We start from the raw sequence: 20014 nt of genomic DNA, 5'->3' as shown, positions 1-20014 counted from the left end.
CAGTTGCACCTCTGCCTCTATCCACCGTTGTTGCTCTATCATTGTTGTAGTGCACAAGGGCCAAGTAGGGCCAGTATATAACATAGAAATAATTGCAAGAGAAGTCTCCCACAAGTGACAACAATGGCCAGAAATCCGGAAATGTGTAACAGAAAACATGTTATCAGGGATCAAGATATACATGTACTGTCAATAACCTTGTAGGTAGTCGGTTGGTAGACAGCAACCACCCAGGGAGGTACTACCATCCTGCCAAATGAATGTGAAGCATAAGCCTGTAATTGTTTTGCATGATAGTGGGATTGCCAGTCTCATTTTCTGTCTCATAAACATGCATGGTTGCAAGTACGTCTTGCTACTTCTACTTACACTTGGGTCACACTACACATGCATGTATAAGCATGTGTATACTAGCCCCTCTGGGTTTTTCTTCTATTTTCTTCCTAGTTCTTGTTCGTTTATTTCTGCTTTTGTCCATGGGGAGGTGGAACAGAGTTCTTCCTCCATAAGCTATGAGTGTCGTAAGAGGCGACTAAATGCTGGGAGCAATGGGCTAGTAACCCTTTCTCCTGTATAAATTTCTAAAAACAAGAAAAAGAAAAACTATAAAACTGGAATGTTTGATTGTGCATGGATGTAGTGCAGATAATAAGAAAGAGATGACTGCAAATGTTATGAATGAAAAGTTTACCTGGAGAGAGTTCTGGGGGTCAACGCCCCCATGGCCCGGTCTGTGACCAGGCCCCCTGGTGAATCAGAGCCTGATCAACCAGGCTGTTACTGCTGGTTGCATGCAATCCAATGTACTAGCCACAGCCCAGCTGGTCAGTTACCGACTTTAGGTGTTAGTCCAGTGCCTGCTTGAAGACAGCCAGGGGTCTATTGGTAATCCCCCTTACGTATGCTGGGAGGCATTTGAACAGTCTCGGGCCCCTGACACTTACTGTATTGTCTCTTAACGTGCTAGTGACACCCCTGCTTTTCATTGGGGGGATGTTGCATCGTCTGCCGAGTCTTTTGTTTTCGTTGTGAGTGATTTTCGTGTGCAAGTTTGGTACTAGTCCCTCTAGGATTTTCCAGGTGTATATAATCATGTATCTCTCCCGCCTGCATTCCAGGGAATACAGGTTCAGGAGCTTCCAACGCTCCCAGTAATTAAGGTGTTTTATCTCCGTTATGCGCGCCGTGAAGGTTCTCTGTACATTTTCTAGGTCAGCAATTTCACCTGCCTTGAAAGGTGCTGTTAGTGTGCAGCAGTATTCCAGCTTAGATAGAACAAGTGACCTGAAGAGTGTCATCATGGGCTTGACATCCCTAGTTTTGAAGGTTTTCATTATCCATCCTGTCATTTTTCTAGCAGATGTGATTGATACAATGTTATGGTCCTTGAAGGTGAGATCCTCTGACATGATCACTCCCAGGTCTTTGACGTTGGTTTTTCGCTCTATTTTGTGGCCGGAATTTGTTTTGTACTCTGATGAAGTTTTAATTTCCTCATGTTTACCATATTGGAGTAATTGAAATTTCTCATCGTTGAACTTCATATTGTTTTCTGCAGCCCATTGAAAGATTTGGTTGATGTCCGCCTGGAGCCTTGCAGTGTCTGCAATGGAAAACACTGTCATGCAGATTTGGGTGTCATCTGCAAAGGAAGACACGGTGCTGTGGCTGGCATCCTTGTCTATGTCAGATATGAGGATGAGAAACAAGATGGGATGTCCTACCCCTAATCAAAACAAAGCTGAAGGGGGTAGGGGAGTTTCAGTGGGAAGAAATAAATGGGATTAAGTCAAGAGTATCTGAGAGAGTTAGAGCTAAGGAAGAGGTAGCAATAGTGTTGAAGGATATTATGGAGAGAGAAGGGGGGATATAAATGTATAAATTCAAGGATTATGTGTACTAAAATAAGGGTCAGATGAGAAAAGTGGGTCATAATAAGTGTGTATACACCTGGAGCAGAGAGGAGCATTGAGGAGAGAGAGATTTTGGGAAATGTTAAGCGAGTGTGTAGGAACTTTTGAGCCAAGTGAGTGTAATTGTCGAAGGGGATCTAAATGCTAAAGTAGGAGAAGCATTTAGAGAGGGTGTGGTAGGTAAGTTTTGGGGTGCCAGTTGTAAATGATTGAACTTTGTATAGTAAGGGGTTTAGTTATAGGAAACACATATTTTAAGAAAAAGAGGATAAATAAGTATACAAGATATGATGTAGGGCAAAATGACAGTAGTATGTTGGACTATGCATTAGTAGATAAAAGACTTGGGTAGAATTCAAGATGTACATGTTTATAGAAGGATCACAGATATATCAGATCACATTTTAGTTGTAGGTACAGTGAGACTAAAAGGTAGATGGGATACAAGGAGAACGGAAAGAGAAATGTGAAGTTTTATAAACTAGAGGAGGAGGCAGTTAGGGTAAGATTTAAACAACTGTTGGAGGACAGATGGGCTGGTGAGAGTATAGGCAATGGGGTAGAAGATGTATGGGGTAAGTTTAAAACATACAGTGTTAGTGTGTTCAGCAGAAATTTGTTGTTACAGGAAAGTGGGTGCGGGAGGGAAGAAAAGCGACTGGTGGAATGATGATGTAGTGAGAGTAGTAAGAGAGAAAAAGCATATGAGAGATTTTTACAAAGTAGAAGTGATGCAAGGAGGGAGAAGTATGTGGAGAGAAAAAGAGAGGTTAAGAGTGGTGAATCAATGTAAAAAGAGAGCAAGTGAGAGGGTGGGGTGAAATGTTATCAACAAATTTTGCTGAAAATAAGAAAAAGTTTTGGAGTGAGATTATTAATCCTTTCAGGGTCCGTGCTGTAGATCTACGGCTTTGAGTTGAGGGTCCAAACCGTAGATATATGCCAGGAGCTCAGCTCACTCTGATAAGCTGTGAGCGGTAAATTTGGGCCTATATATGGTATATGTGCACCACATATAACAAATCCTGCAGCACACAGTGAATAATGAGAGAAAAAAACAGACGGTAATTTTTTATTAAAAAAGCGACTTTGCAGTGTTTTTTCATGTTTTTTATAGGTGTATTTGTGATTTCTTGGTCTCATTTAATAGAATGGAAGATTTTTTTTTTTTTTTTTTTATTATCACACCGGCCGATTCCCACCAAGGCAGGGTGGCCCGAAAAAGAAAAACTTTCACCATCATTCACTCCATCACTGTCTTGCCAGAAGGGTGCTTTACACTACAGTTTTTAAACTGCAACATTAACACCCCTCCTTCAGAGTGCAGGCACTGTACTTCCCATCTCCAGGACTCAAGTCCGGCCTGCCGGTTTCCCTGAATCCCTTCATAAATGTTACTTTGCTCACACTCCAACAGCACGTCAAGTATTAAAAACCATTTGTCTCCATTCACTCCTATCAAACACGCTCACGCATGCCTGCTGGAAGTCCAAGCCCCTCGCACACAAAACCTCCTTTACCCCCTCCCTCCAACCCTTCCTAGGCCGACCCCTACCCCGCCTTCCTTCCACTACAGACTGATACACTCTTGAAGTCATTCTGTTTCGCTCCATTCTCTCTACATGTCCGAACCACCTCAACAACCCTTCCTCAGCCCTCTGGACAACAGTTTTGGTAATCCCGCACCTCCTCCTAACTTCCAAACTACGAATTCTCTGCATTATATTCACACCACACATTGCCCTCAGACATGACATCTCCACTGCCTCCAGCCTTCTCCTCGCTGCAACATTCATCACCCACGCTTCACACCCATATAAGAGCGTTGGTAAAACTATACTCTCATACATTCCCCTCTTTGCCTCCAAGGACAAAGTTCTTTGTTTCCACAGACTCCTAAGTGCACCACTCACTCTTTTTCCCTCATCAATTCTATGATTCACCTCATCTTTCATAGACCCATCCGCTGACACGTCCACTCCCAAATATCTGAATACGTTCACCTCCTCCATACTCTCTCCCTCCAATCTGATATTCAATCTTTCATCACCTAATCTTTTTGTTATCCTCATAACCTTACTCTTTCCTGTATTCACCTTTAATTTTCTTCTTTTGCACACCCTACCAAATTCATCCACCAATCTCTGCAACTTCTCTTCAGAATCTCCCAAGAGCACAGTGTCATCAGCAAAGAGCAGCTGTGACAACTCCCACTTTGTGTGTGATTCTTTATCTTTTAACTCCACGCCTCTTGCCAAAACCCTCGCATTTACTTCTCTTACAACCCCATCTATAAATATATTAAACAACCACGGTGACATCACACATCCTTGTCTAAGGCCTACTTTTACTGGGAAAAAATTTCCCTCTTTCCTACATACTCTAACTTGAGCCTCACTATCCTCGTAAAAACTCTTCACTGCTTTCAGTAACCTACCTCCTACACCATACACTTGCAACATCTGCCACATTGCCCCCCTATCCACCCTGTCATACGCCTTTTCCAAATCCATAAATGCCACAAAGACCTCTTTAGCCTTATCTAAATACTGTTCACTTATATGTTTCACTGTAAACACCTGGTCCACACACCCCCTACCTTTCCTAAAGCCTCCTTGTTCATCTGCTATCCTATTCTCCGTCTTACTCTTAATTCTTTCAATTATAACTCTACCATACACTTTACCAGGTACACTCAACAGACTTATCCCCCTATAATTTTTGCACTCTCTTTTATCCCCTTTGCCTTTATACAAAGGAACTATGCATGCTCTCTGCCAATCCCTAGGTACCTTACCCTCTTCCATACATTTATTAAATAATTGCACCAACCACTCCAAAACTATATCCCCACCTGCTTTTAACATTTCTATCTTTATCCCATCAATCCCGGCTGCCTTACCCCCTTTCATTTTACCTACTGCCTCACGAACTTCCCCCACACTCACAACTGGCTCTTCCTCACTCCTACAAGATGTTATTCCTCCTTGCCCTATACACGAAATCACAGCTTCCCTATCTTCATCAACATTTAACAATTCCTCAAAATATTCCTTCCATCTTCCCAATACCTCTAACTCTCCATTTAATAACTCTCCTCTCCTATTTTTAACTGACAAATCCATTTGTTCTCTAGGCTTTCTTAACTTGTTAATCTCACTCCAAAACTTTTTCTTATTTTCAACAAAATTTGTTGATAACATCTCACCCACTCTCTCATTTGCTCTCTTTTTACATTGCTTCACCACTCTCTTAACTTCTCTCTTTTTCTCCATATACTCTTCCCTCCTTGCATCACTTCTACTTTGTAAAAACTTCTCATATGCTAACTTTTTCTCCCTTACTACTCTCTTTACATCATCATTCCACCAATCGCTCCTCTTCCCTCCTGCACCCACTTTCCTGTAACCACAAACTTCTGCTGAACACTCTAACACTACATTTTTAAACCTACCCCATACCTCTTCGACCCCATTGCCTATGCTCTCATTAGCCCATCTATCCTCCAATAGCTGTTTATATCTTACCCTAACTGCCTCCTCTTTTAGTTTATAAACCTTCACCTCTCTCTTCCCTGATGCTTCTATTCTCCTTGTATCCCATCTACCTTTTACTCTCAGTATAGCTACAACTAGAAAGTGATCTGATATATCTGTGGCCCCTCTATAAACATGTACATCCTGAAGTCTACTCAACAGTCTTTTATCTACCAATACATAATCCAACAAACTACTGTCATTTCGCCCTACATCATATACAGAAATAGAGATGATTTTGATTGGTTTTAGTACTGGAAATGGCTGGAAACTGAGCTCAAAGTAGAGGAAATGTTAAATTTTTGCCAATGTTCAAGAGTAAACAAATGACCTCACACGTCTAATACATACCAGCTTGTGGGTCTAATATACGCTCACAAATGTGGTGATAGTATTTATACAATTATTACAATATTGCATAGCAGTAAATCTTTTATTTTTTGGTTTGAATAAAAATTCATTATGTGAATAAAAAATCAAAAGGGAATTCATTTGCAAACCCTCAAAACATAACTAATGAACAGAGGAAATGTTAGTTTAGTGCCAGGAATGCCTGCATTGTTTATTCTGGATCCTATTTTGAAAATGGAAAATTACCATTTTCCGATCACTTTATTTTGTAGTTGAAACAGTTGATGTGGCGATTTCTTGTTCTCAATCGATAGAATAGCAGTAATACTAGTGAAATAGCTAAGAATTTGGTCGACTGGAAAAATGTAATTGGCCTAGAATGGGAGTCAAAGTCGGCAAAATCGCTGATGCATAAATATCGCTGACACATCAAAATTCGCGAGAGCATAATTTCGTCAATTTTCCATCAAGTTTCATTCTTTTAGTTTTATTACCTTCAGAAAAAAATTCTCTACCACTCCATAAGAAAAAATAATTTTTTTTTTTAAATTCTTGGACCCTGGTGCACACTTTGAAATTTGGCCTCTGGACCCTGAAAGTCAAGTTGAGAAAGCCTAGGAAAAGAATGGATTTGTTTGTTAAAAATAGGAGAAGAGAGTTATTAAATGGAGAGTTAGAAGTATCAGGAAGACAGAGGGAGTATTTTTGAGGAACTGTTAAATGTTGATGAAGATCGGGAAGTTGTGATTTCATGTATAGGGCAAGGAGGAATAACATCTTATAGGAGTGAGGAAGAACCAACTGCGAGTGTGGGGGTAGTGTGTGGGGCAGTGAGTAGAATGAAAGGGGAAAAAGCAGCTGGGATTGATGAGATAAAGACAGAAATGTTAAAAGCAGGTGAGGATATAGTTTTGGAGTGGATAGTGTTTTTATTTAATAATGTATGAAAGAGGGTAAGGAACCTAAGGATTGGCAGAGAGCATGCATAATTCCTTTGTATAAAGGCAAAGGGGACAAAAGAGAGTGTAAAAATTATAGGGGAATAAGTCTGTTGAGTATACCTGGTAAAGTGTATGGTAGAGTTATTATTTAGGAATTAAGAGTAAGACGGACAGCAGGATAGCAGATGAACAAGGAGGCTTTAGGAAGGGTAGGGGGTGTGTAGACCAAGTGTTTGCAGTGAAACATATAGGTGAACAGTATTTAGATAAGGGTAAAGAGGTACAGTGGAACCTCTACTTATGAGTGCATCCACATGCAAGTTTTTCCAGATATGAGCAGTCGCTCAGTTGATTTTTTGCTTCCAGACATGAACGAAATTTCCAGATGTGAGTGGGCCTCAAGGGAGGTTCCTTGATACTGGTGAGGGGCTCTTGCTCTTGATCTAGGAAACTGGATCTCAATTGTTTGTTGGACTATCTTATTGAAACTTGGGCAATGTGTGATGGATAGATGCTTCTTAACGTCCACCAAAAATTAAAGAAATCAGACCATAAATAACGGAGTTCACTTCTCAGCCATTAGCCGTCCCTTGGCAGTATTTTTGTATAGCTTTTATGGCTGTATTCTCGTTTTTTTGGTCTCATTTGATAGAATGGAAGATATATTACAGAAATAGATACGATTTTGATTGGTTTCACGATGAAAAGTACATGTACCTTGAAATTGAGCTCAAAGTAGCAGAAATGTTTGATTCTTTGGCGATGTTCAAGAGTAAACAAATGATGTCACCGTTTAATACCTGTCCGACTGGCCATTCCAATATGCAGTCACGAATGGGTTGACATTATTTATACAATTATTACAATAATGCAGTAGTCTGCATTATTGTAAATCTTCTATTTTTTGTATGAATAAAAATTACAAATTATTTATATTGTAATAATAGTAATTTTAATATGTATAATATAATAATAATAATAATAATAATATATGTATAATAATACATGTACAATAATAATGTACTATATTTTTTTTTTTTTTTTTTTTCAACAAGTCGGCCGTCTCCCACCGAGGCAGGGTGACCCAAAAAAGAAAGAAAATCCCCAAAAAGAAAATACTTTCATCATCATTCAACACTTTCACCACACTCGCACATTATCACTGTTTTTACAGAGGTGCTCAGAATACAACAGTCTAGAAGCATATACATATAAAGATACACAACATACCCCTCCAAACTGCCAATATCCCAAACCCCTCCTTTAAAGTGCAGGCATTGTACTTCCCATTTCCAAGACTCAAGTCCGACTATATGAAAATAACCGGTTTCCCTGAATCCCTTCACTAAATATTACCCTGCTCACACTCCAACAGATCGTCAGGTCCCAAGTACCATTCGTCTCCATTCACTCCTATCTAACACGCTCACGCACGCTTGCTGGAAGTCCAAGCCCCTCGCCCACAAAACCTCCTTTACCCCCTCTCTCCAACCCTTTCGAGGACGACCCCTACCCCGCCTTCCTTCCCCTATAGATTTATATGCTTTCCATGTCATTCTACTTTGATCCATTCTCTCTAAATGACCAAACCACCTCAACAACCCCTCTTCTGCCCTCTGACTAATACTTTTATTAACTCCACACCTCCTAATTTCCACACTCCGAATTTTCTGCATAATATTTACACCACACATTGCCCTTAACCCTTTGAGGGTTTTCGTCGTACTAGTACGTCTTACGCGTAGGGGTTTTTGTCGTACTAGTACGCATAAATTCTAGCGGCCTCAAATCTCACAGGAAAAGGCTGATAAGCCTAGATGTGAGAGAATGGGTCTGTGTGGTGGGTGTGCGCAGTAGGAAAAAAATCTGGGACCCAGTGGTGCATTGTGGGAATGCCATCATAGTACACAATTTCCACCGTGCCCTGTGGTAAGAAGTTCCTCACTCCTCGGCGAATTGGGACACTTTTGTTCCCCAGTGACAGTTCTAATACAGATGGAAGTGACAGTGATGATGAGTTTCAAGGTTCTGGTGAGGTTTTGACCGAAACTAATGACCATAATATGGGTAATAGTGAGGAAAACCCAGACAACCCACAGCCTTCCACCTCTGGTGCTGGGCCGTCGTTCAGTTGTACCAGAATCAAAGAGGAAACTCCTATTTCCCAAAATCCCAGACTCAGATGTGAGCATTGGTGATGATAATGATAGTGATTATGAACTACAAGATCTTCAAACTTGTTCCAAGAATGGAGGAGGAGGAGGCAGAGGAGGAGGAGGCAAGAGGAGGAGGAGGCAAGAGGAGGAGGAGGCAAGAGGAGGAGGAGGCAGAGGAGGAGGAGGAGGAGGAGGAGGAGGAGGAGGAAGAAGAGGAGGAGGAGGAAGAAGAGGAGGAGGAGGAAGAAGAGGAGGAGGAGGAAGAGGAGGAGGAGGAGGAGGAGGAGGAAGAAGAAGAATACGTAATGATAACAATAATACATAATAATAATACATAATAATAATAATACATAATAATAATAATAATAATAATAATAATACATAATAATAATAATAGGTAATAATAATAATATGTAATAATAAATGTTCACCCATGACAGTAACAAGATAAGGGGAGATAACATCTGATAAGTGCTGACGTTTGATGAGGGTAAATGAGGGTAGAGCTGATGCCAAAAGATGAGATGAACATCGCCCTCCCTTTGTTTTTGCTGGTATACTAACATTTCTGTCTGTCTATTTGCCTGTCTGTCAAGCTCCCTGTCTATCCATCTAGCTCTCTGTCTCAGAGAGCCACAAGACTGCGTCATCACTTTTACTCACATCTTCAAGCAGAGTATAGAACTTTGTCTGGGTTTCTTGGGTTATCCTAGGTAATTTATACCATGTATTCTTGTATTTATGTGTACCTGTGAGACAGAGATAGACAGACAGATAGAATGAGGGAGAAAGATAATTAGATAGAATGGAGGAGGGGAAGCAGCATCCGACCCCATTGTTTTGACAGGCCGAGGGGGAAAGAGTAATGAGCCAATATGTCACTTTGACAGCTGCGGACTCCTTGTAATTTACACTATGGACAAGGAGGAGAAGGAGTAGGGGGAAGAGGAAGAAGAGGAGGAGGAGGAAGAGGAGGAGGAGGAAGAGGAGGAGAAGGAAGAGGAAGAGTAGGAGGAAGAGGAATAAGAGGAAGAGGAGGAGGAAGAGGAATAGTACGAGGAAGATTAGGGGGAAGAGGAGGAAGAGGAAGAAGAGGAGGAGGAGGAAGAGTAGGAGGAAGAGGAAGAAGAGGAGGAGGAGGAAGAGGAGGAGGAGGAAGAGGAAGAGTAGGAGGAAGAGGAAGAGGAGGAAGAGGAAGAGTATGAGGAAGAGTAGGGGGAAGAGGAGGAAGAGGAAGAAGAGGAGGAGGAGGGTGGAACACTAGTACACTGGTACTGGTACACTAACATTTCTGTCTGTCTATTTGTCTGTCTGTCAAGCTCCCTGTCTATCTGTCTATCCGTCTAGCTCTCTGTCTCAGAGAGCCACAAGACTGTGTCATCATTTTTACTCACATCTTCAAGCAGAGTATAGCACTTTGTCTGGATTTCTTGGGTTATCCTAGGTAATTTATACTATGTATACTTGTATTTATGTGTACCTGTGAGACAGAGATAGATAGACAGATAGAAAGAGAGAGACAGATTGAAAGAGATAGAATGAGGGAGAAAGATAAAACACCATTGTGTATGACACCATGTTTCATAGTTCCACAAGCTGCAGAACTAATAGGAATATGTTCAGTGACTGTATATTGGTATATATATTATAGAACAATAATAATAAACAATGTTTTGTATTGTTTGTTTTTGTAAACAAGTTTTGTAAACAATATATTGATAATTATGTTTGTGTGCTTATTGTGTTGTATACAACGAGTGTATATATGTACATTGCACCTTACTTTGGTCTCACATTCCACATAAGTTATGTGAAAAAATAAAATAGTGAAAAAAACAACAAACCTTCAAATACAAGTAAACTAAAGTTTACCGGGTGAGCGGCAGTCGCCGCTGTTGCCATACGCGGCTCATTTTCTGCAAACTTCATGCATCCATATCTCCGTAAGTATTGATGGTAAATTTTTTTTGTTTATCCTATAATGTTTAGAAAAAAAAACTCTATTTTTTCATAAGAAAAAATAATTTTTTTTTTTTTTGAAATTTGGCCGACCCTGAGAACGAGTTTCGGAGAGGGCCTGTCGACCCTCAAAGGGTTAAACAGGACATCTCCACTGCCTCCAACCGCCTCCTCGCTGCTGCATTTACCACCCAAGCTTCACACCCATATAAAAGTGTTGGTACTACTATACTTTCATACATTCCCTTCTTTGCCTCCATAGATAACGTTTTTTGACTCCACATATACCTCAATGCACCACTCACCTTTTTTCCCTCATCAGTTCTATGATTAACCTCATCCTTCATAAATCCATCCGCTGACATGTCAACTCCCAAGTATCTGAAAACATTCACTTCTTCCATACTCCTCCTCCCCAATTTGATATCCAATTTTTCTTTATCTAAATCATTTGACACCCTCATCACCTTACTCTTTTCTATGTTCACTTTCAGCTTTCTACCTTTACACACATTCCCAAACTCATCCACTAACCTTTGCAATTTTTCTTTAGAATCTCCCATAAGCACAGTATCATCAGCAAAAAGTAACTGTGTCAATTCCCATTTTGAATTTGATTCCCCAAAATTTAATCCCACCCCTCTCCCAAACACCCTAGCATTTACTTCCTTTACAACCCCATCTATAAATATATTAAACAACCATGGTGACATTACACATCCCTGTCTAAGACCTACTTTTACCGGGAAATAGTCTCCCTCTCTTCTACACACCCTAACCTGAGCCTCACTATCCTCATAAAAACTCTTTACAGCATTTAATAACTTACCACCTATTCCATATACTTGCAACATCTGCCACATTGCTCCTCTATCCACTCTATCATATGCCTTTTCTAAATCCATAAATGCAATAAAAACTTCCCTACCTTTATCTAAATACTGTTCACATATATGCTTCAATGTAAACACTTGATCTACACATCCCCTACCCACTCTGAAACCTCCTTGCTCATCCGCAATCCTACATTCTGTCTTACCTCTAATTCTTTCAATTATAACCCTACCGTACACTTTTCCTGGTATACTCAGTAAGCTTATTCCTCTATAATTTTTACAGTCTCTTTTGTCCCCTTTCCCTTTATATAAAGGGACTATACATGCTCTCCGCCAATCCCTAGGTACCTTCCCCTCTTTCATACATTTATTGAACAAAAGTACCAACCACTCCAACACTATATCCCCCCTGCTTTTAACATTTCTGTCATGATCCCATCAGTTCCAGCTGCTTTACCCCCTTTCATTTTACGTAATGCCTCACGTACCTCCCCCACACTTACATTCTGCTCTTCTTCACTCCTAAAAGATGGTATACCTCCCTGACCAGTGCATGAAATTACTGCCTCTGTTTCTTCCTTAACATTTAAAAGTTCCTCAAAATATTCTCGCCATCTACCTAATACCTCCATCTCCCCATCTACTAACTCCCCTACTCTGTTTCTAACTGACAAATCCATATTTTCCCTTGGCTTTCTTAACTTGTTTAACTCACTCCAAAATTTTTTCTTATTTTCATTAAAATTTCTTGACAGTGCCTCTCCCACTCTATCATCTGCTCTCCTTTTGCACTCTCTCACCACTCTCTTTACCTTTCTTTTACTCTCCATATATTCTGCTCTTCTTATAACACTTCTGCTTTGTAAAAACCTCTCATAAGCTACCTTTTTCTCTTTTATCACACCCTTTACTTCATCATTCCACCAATCACTCCTCTTTCCTCCTGCACCCACCCTCCTATAACCACAAACTTCTGCCCCACATTCTAATACAGTGGACCCCCGGTTAACGATTTTAATCCGTGCAAGAGGGGTAATCGTTATGCGAAATAATCGTTATGTGAATGAATTTTCCCCATAAGAAATAATGGAAATAAAATTAATCCGTGCAAGACACCCAAAAGTATGAAAAACAAATTTTTTTACCACATGAAATGTTAATTTTAATACACACAAACTGAAAAAGGCATGCACACTTACATGACACTTACTTTTATTGAAGATCTGGTGATGATTGATGGGATGGGAGGAGGGGAGAGCATTATCTTCTTACTGTTTAGAAGGGGAATCCCCTTCCATTAGGACTTGAGGTAGCAAGTCCTTTTCCGGGGTTACTTCCCTTCTTCTTTTAATGCCACTAGGACCAGCTTGAGAGTCACTGGACCTCTGTCGCACAACAAATCTGTCCATAGAGCTCTGTACCTCCCGTTCCTTTACGATTTGTCTAAAATGGGCCACAACATTGTCATTGAAATAGTCACCAGCACGGCTTGCAACAGCTGTGTCAGGGTGATTTTCATCCATAAAGGTTTGCAGTTCAACCCACTGTGCACACATTTCCTTAATTTTTGAAGTAGGCACAATGGATTCCACAACTGGCATAGGCATCTCAGGGTTAGCCCCAAACCCTTCAAAATCTTTCTTAATTTCCATACTAATTCTCACCCTTTTTACCACAGGGTTGGCACTAGAAGCTTTCTTGGGGCCCATGGTCACTTATTTTCCAGAAACAGCACCGAAAACACTGTAATAATACGAAATATTCCGATTGTATGCTTGGATGTTATTGCGGAGGCTGGCTGGTAAACAATGCCACCGGCGGAACATGTGAGCGTGGCTCAGGCCGCACATTGGAAGCGTCTCGGACGAAAATCGGTAAGCGGGTTTTTAAGCGGTATGCGAGGCAAAATTTTTGCAATTAAAGTAAGCGGTATGCGAAATAATCGCTATGTGATGCCATCGTTATGCGGGGGTCCACTGTACTGCATTTTTAAAACTATTCCAACCCTCTTCAACCCCCCCATTACTCATCTTTGCACTATCCCACCTTTCTGCCAATAGTCGCTTATATCTCACCCGAACTTCCTCCTCCCTTAGTTTATACACTTTCACCTCCCTCTTACTTGTTGTTGCCACCTTCCTCTTTTCCCATCTACCTCTTACTCTAACTGTAGCTACAACTAAATAATGATCCGATATATCAGTTGCCCCTCTATAAACATGTACATCCTGGAGCCTACCCATCAACCTTTTATCCACCAATACATAATCTAATAAACTACTTTCATTACGTGCTACATCATACCTTGTATATTTATTTATCCTCTTTTTCATAAAATATGTATTACTTATTACCAAATTTCTTTCTACACATAGCTCAATTAAAGGCTCCCCATTTACATTTACCCCTGGCACCCCAAATTTACCTACTACTCCCTCCATAACATTTTTACCCACTTTAGCATTGAAATCCCCAACCACCATTACTCTCACACTTGATTCAAAACTCCCCACGCATTCACTCAACATTTCCCAAAATCTCTCTCTCTCCTCTACACTTCTCTCTTCTCCAGGTGCATACACGCTTATTATAACCCACTTTTCACATCCAATCTTTATTTTACTCCACATAATCCTTGAATTAATACATTTATAGTCCCTCTTTTCCTGCCATAGCTTATCCTTCAACATTATTGCTACTCCTTCTTTAGCTCTAACTCTATTTGAAACCCCTGACCTAATCCCATTTATTCCTCTCCACTGAAACTCACCCACCCCCTTCAGCTTTGTTTCACTTAAAGCTAGGACATCCAGCTTCTTCTCATTCATAACATCCACAATCATCTCTTTCTTATCATCTGCACAACATCCACGCACATTCAGACTTCCCACTTTGACAATTTTCTTCTTATTATTCTTTTTAGTAATCTTTACAGGAAAAGGGGTTACTAGCCCATTGTTCCCGGCATTTTAGTTGACTTTTACAACACGCATGGCTTACGGAGGAAAGATTCTTATTCCACTTCCCCATGGATATAAAAGGAAAATTAATAAGACCAAGAACTATTAAGATAAAATCAAAGAAAACTCAGATGAATGTGTATAAATAAATGTGTATATGTATGTTTAGTGTGACCTAAGTGTAAGTAGAAGTAGCAAGACATGCCTGTAATCTTGCATATTTATGAGACAGACAAAAGACATCAGCAATCCTACCATCATGTAAAACAATCACAGGCTTTCGTTTTACACTCACTTGGCAGGACGGTAGTACCTCCCTGGGTGGTTGCTGTCTACCAACCTACTACCAGTTATAATAATAATAATAATAATAATAATAATAATAATAATAATAGACGGCTTCAAAAGGCCGTCACTAGATGGCAGTGATTACCACAACAATGCGGGAGTGGTTGTGGCTGCCTCCAGTCATCCCATGACATATTTTATTCATTCTAGAGTATGTATCAGGTTTCTACATTATTTATATTGTTTATTATGTCATAGATTAATTGTGAAAGATAAATAAGCCGCAGAGTTGATATTAGCGAAATACTGAAGTATCTTGTCGTGCCTTCTGAAAGCCAGAATGGAGAAATTGCATTTCCGTTAATTTAAATGAGTAAAATTGACTCTACACGAGCAAATCCAGATGTGAGCAAGGTCACAGAACGGATTAAACTTGTAAGCAGAGGTTCCACTGTATTTGTGGCCTTTGTGAATTTGGAAAAGGCATATGATAGGGTGGATAGGGGTGCAATGTGGCAAATGTTGCAAATGTATGGAATAGGAGGCAGGTTATTGAAAGCAGTGAAAAGTTTTTACAAGGATATTGAGGCTCAGGTTAGAGTATATAGGCAAGAGGGAGATTATTTCCCAGTAAAAGTAGGCCTTAAACAGGGATGTGTGATGTCACCATGGATGTTCAGTATATTTAAAGATGGAGTTGTAAGAGAAGTGAATGCTCTGGTGTTGGCAAGAGATGTGGGGTTAAAAGATAAAGAATCAAACACAAATTGGGAGCTGACCCAGTTGCTCTTTGCTGATGACACTGTGCTTTTGGGAGATTCTGAAGAGAAGTTGCAAAGGTTGGTTGATGAGTTTGGTAGGGTATGTAAAAGAAGGAAATTAAAAGTGAATATAGGAAAGAGTAAGGTGATAAAGATAAAAAAAATTAGGTAATGGAAGATTGGATATCAGATTGACAGGAGAGAGTACAGAGGAGGTGAATGTGTTCAGATATCTGGGAGTGGATGTGTCAGCAGATGGGTCTAAGAAGGATGAGGTGAATCATAGTACTGACAAGGGAAAAAAAGTGAGTGGTGCACTGAGGAGTCTGGAGAGACAAAGAACTTTATCCATGAAAGCAAAGAGGGGAATGTATGAGAGTATAGTTATACCAACACTCTTGTATTAGTGTGAGGCATGGGTTGTGAATGTTGCAACAAGAAGGCTGGAGGCAGTGGAGATGTCATGTTTGAGGGCAATGTGTGGTGTGAATATAATGCAGAGCATCCGTAGTTTGGAGATTAGGAGGTGTGGGATTACCAAAACTATTATCCAGAGGAATGAGGAGGGGTTATTGAGATGGTTTGGACATGCAGATAGTGGAGGGAAGGCAGGGTAAGGGTCAGCCTAGGAAAGGTTGGAGGGAGAGAGTAAAGGAGGTTTTGTGTGCGAGGGGCTCGGACTTCCAGCAAGCATGCGTGAGTGTTAGAGAGGAGCAAATGGAGACAAATGGCTTTTAGGACTTGACATGTTGTTGGAGTGTAAGCAGGTAACTGGCAGGAAAACTCGCAGGCTGGACTTGATTCCTGGAGATGGGAAGTACAGTGCGGGCACTCTGAAAGAGGGGTGTTAACGTTGCAGTTTTATAACTGTAGTGTAAACATCCCTCTGGCAAGACAGTGATGGAGTGAATGATGATGAAGGTTTTCTTTTTTGGGCCACCCTGCCTTGGTGGGAAACAGCCAATGTGTTAATAAAATAAACAACCTTGCATGTGTTGGGTGAAAACTGTATAAAAGGATAACCACCTATCAATCAATCAATCAATTTTTATTTCCTTGCAAGATTACATTGAGATTATGAAATTACAAAAATGAGTTGCAGTGCAAAGAGAGCCACTATCATGCCTAGGCATTATGGGTAGACTTAATTTAATGGCACTACTTAACACTAAAGAAATTGAAGATAGTTTAAGTTGTACATCTTGTTTATTTATAGTACATAGTAATTTTACTCAAAGTACAATAGTTTCAATAGTAAATATTGAAATTATATTACGAGAATATAACTTTGTGAGTTGTTGAAAGCAGTTTACAGTATGAGAACGCTACAATTGGGTGTAAGGCAGTAATGTTTTGGGAAGATATTTATACTACAAGGTAGTTTTAATCAATGTATTGGGCATCATGTTTTGAAGTTTTAAGATTTAGGCAATTGGGAGATTTTTTGGTAAAGTAAAATATTGAGTATTTAGTTTAGGGTGAGTAAGTGGTTTTTGAGAAGTCTTACATTGATGTTCAGACCGAGTTACTTTAGTATGTACTGGTAATGAATTCCAAATTTTGGGGCCCTTTATGTGCAAAGAGTTTTTACACTGTGATATGGACACAGGGTACATCAAAAAGAGATCTGTGTCTTGTGTTATTGTTGTGTGACCTGTTAAGGTTGGTGAGGAGAAGTTTGAGTGGAGGGTTTATGTTTGAGTGTAGTGTTCTATGTATGTAGCAGGCACATGAGTAAGTATGGATGTTCTTTATGGTGAGCAGTTTCAGACTTTTGAATATTGGTGGAGTATGCTGTTGGGAGTGGGAATTTATCATTTTGACTGCAGCCTTTTGCTGGGTTATTAGTGGCCTTAGGTGATTTAATGAAAGACAAGATGATTCTGAAATGGTAAAAATACATGAATCTGCAGGTTCATTGCCCAAAATGATTGAATAAATAAGAAGGCAGCTAGCAAGAAGCAACAAACCCATCACTGTGACAGTTATTGTCTCAGAGACCAGGTGAATATGAAAAAGCTGCTAATGGCTTATACAGTCTCTCCTCACTTAATGGCGAAGTTCCATTCCTAAGAGTAGGTGGGTAAACAAACTTGTCATTAACCCGTAAACGGTCCAAACGTATATATACGTTTTTTCAACATTTGAAAATATGTAAAAAAAGTAGATCTTCTTTTTGTTTTTTTACATTTGAAAATGTGTAAAAAACTTTCATCTACTTTTTTTTTTGTTATATTTGAAAATATGTAAAAAAAAAAACGTAGATCTACTTTTGTAGCACTACACATGTGAATGTAGATCTGCTTGGACCGTTTACGGGTTAAGCAAAGAGCATACTATACTGGTAGTGGGTTTGTGTCAACCATCTTTAGGTATTGTTTTAATGCCACCTTTGCACCATTTATAACATTTTTTGTATATTTTTAAATGTTTATACCGAAGTGTACTGTATATCGTAATATACATTACTGTATACTGTAATATACATAGGTATGCATACTGGTCAGAGAGCTAGTCGTAAGTCCAAGCAGTCGTTCAATGAGTACGTCATTAAGTGAGGAGATACTGTACTCAAAAATGCATGTGGCAAAGATAAATGACAACTACACAAAAATAAGTGTAAAAGGAAGAAGAGTAAACAAAGTACAAATAAGGAAAACAACAAGAGACAGAAGGTTGTGAGGAAAAAACTTAGACAAACCAGGGGACTCAAGTGAATGTCTTTTAACCCGTAAACGGTCAAAACGTATATATACGTTTTTACCGCTAGTGCCCCAAACGCATATGTTTTATTTGTCATGCATTCAACATTGTCATGATAAGCCTGAGTCGCCTAGACATGAGAGAATGGGTGTGCACACTCACTGTGTGCCATATTAAAATAATTGGGGATACCTGGGTGCCATATGCTCTTTTTTCCTATTAAAAAAAAAAAAAAAAAAAAAGATTTTTTTTTTTCTCAAAAAATTTGGGGCACTATGCGAGAGAACGTATATATACAGTGGACCCCTGCATAGCAACTTTAATCCGTGCAAGAGGGCTGATTGTTATGCGAAATGTTCGGTATGCGAATGAATTTTCCCCATAAGAAATAATGGAAATCAAATTAATCCGTGCAAGACACCCAAAAGTATGGAAAAAAAAATTTTACCACATGAAATATACATTTTCCTACACACAAAGAGAAGGATACATGCACAATAGTAGAGTAGTACATGCACAATATATATTGTGCATGTACTACTCTACTAAATGAAGAATAAATGACACTTACCTTTATTGAAGATGCAGCAATGACTGATGAGACACTGTGTCCTGGGAGTGCCTTTTCCTCCTGAGTACTGTAGGTCCTGTTTGGCATTTTCTTCCAGAACAGGCCTTATCACACTGTGTATGCCACTACGATTCTTAAATCTCTCAAACCAACCTTTGCTGGCTTTAAATTCACCAATATGAGCACTAGTTCCAGGCATTTTTCCCTGTTCACCTGGGTGTTAGTCGACTGGTGTGGGTTGCATCCTGGGAGACAAGATTAAGGACCCCAATGGAAATAAGTTAGACAGTCTTCGATGACACTGACTTTTTTGGGTTATCCTGGGTGGCAAATCCTCTGGGGTTAATTGTTTCTTAGTATTCTCAATAAGCCACACCAACAACGGTGCTACAGCAGCAGCAGCAGCTGACGGTGGTACAGCAGCAACAGACGATGCTACAGCAGCAACAGACGATGCTACAGCAGCAGCAGACGATGCTACAGCAGCAGCAGACGATGCTACAGCAGCAACAGACGATGCTACAGCAGCAGCAGACGATGCTACAGCAGCAACAGACGATGCTACAGCAGCAGCAGACGATGCTACAGCAGCAGCAGACGATGCTACAGCAGCAGCAGACGATGCTACAGCAGCAGCAGACGATGCTACAGCAGCAGCAGATAATGCTACAGCAGCAGCAGACGATGCTACAGCAGCAGCAGACGGTACTACAGCAGCAGCAGCAGCTGACGGTGGTACAACAGCAGCAGCAGCTGACGGTGGTACAACCTGGCCAGCTCGGAGACACGCACTCCACTTTCATACTTATCAATGATCTTTTTCTTCATCTCTATAGTAATTCTCACCCTTATTGCTGTAGGGTTGGCACTAGAAGCTTTCTTGGGGCCCATGGTCACTTATTTTCCAGAAAAAAACACCAAAAACACTGTAATAATACGAAATGTTCCGATTGTATGCTTGGATGTTACCGCGGAGGCTGGCTGGTAAACAATGCCACCGGCGGAACATGTGAGCGTGGCTCAGGCCGCACATTGGACG

At 40.2% G+C, this 20014-nt stretch overlaps 1 protein-coding gene across 6 annotated transcripts in view; it reads right to left on the bottom strand.

The window, feature by feature from the left end:
* Positions 1-20014, bottom strand: part of LOC128705063 (centrosomal protein of 290 kDa) — a 448876-nt gene that overhangs the window by 360064 nt on the left and 68798 nt on the right. The window contains exon 1 of one of the 6 annotated variants that reach the window (XM_070085560.1): positions 14948-14999. The exons of the other annotated variants lie outside the window; for them this stretch is intronic. The gene's annotated coding sequence lies outside the window, so the exon portion shown is untranslated. Of the gene's footprint in view, positions 1-14947; positions 15000-20014 lie in introns of those variants that run through there. 6 annotated transcript variants of the gene reach the window in all.

This window comes from Cherax quadricarinatus, chromosome 16 (assembly GCF_038502225.1).
Source record: "Cherax quadricarinatus isolate ZL_2023a chromosome 16, ASM3850222v1, whole genome shotgun sequence".
NCBI classification, from domain to species: Eukaryota; Metazoa; Arthropoda; class Malacostraca; order Decapoda; family Parastacidae; genus Cherax; species Cherax quadricarinatus.
The sequence above is the reverse complement of the archived record's forward strand: the minus strand, read 5'-3'. Positions and strand labels throughout refer to the sequence as shown.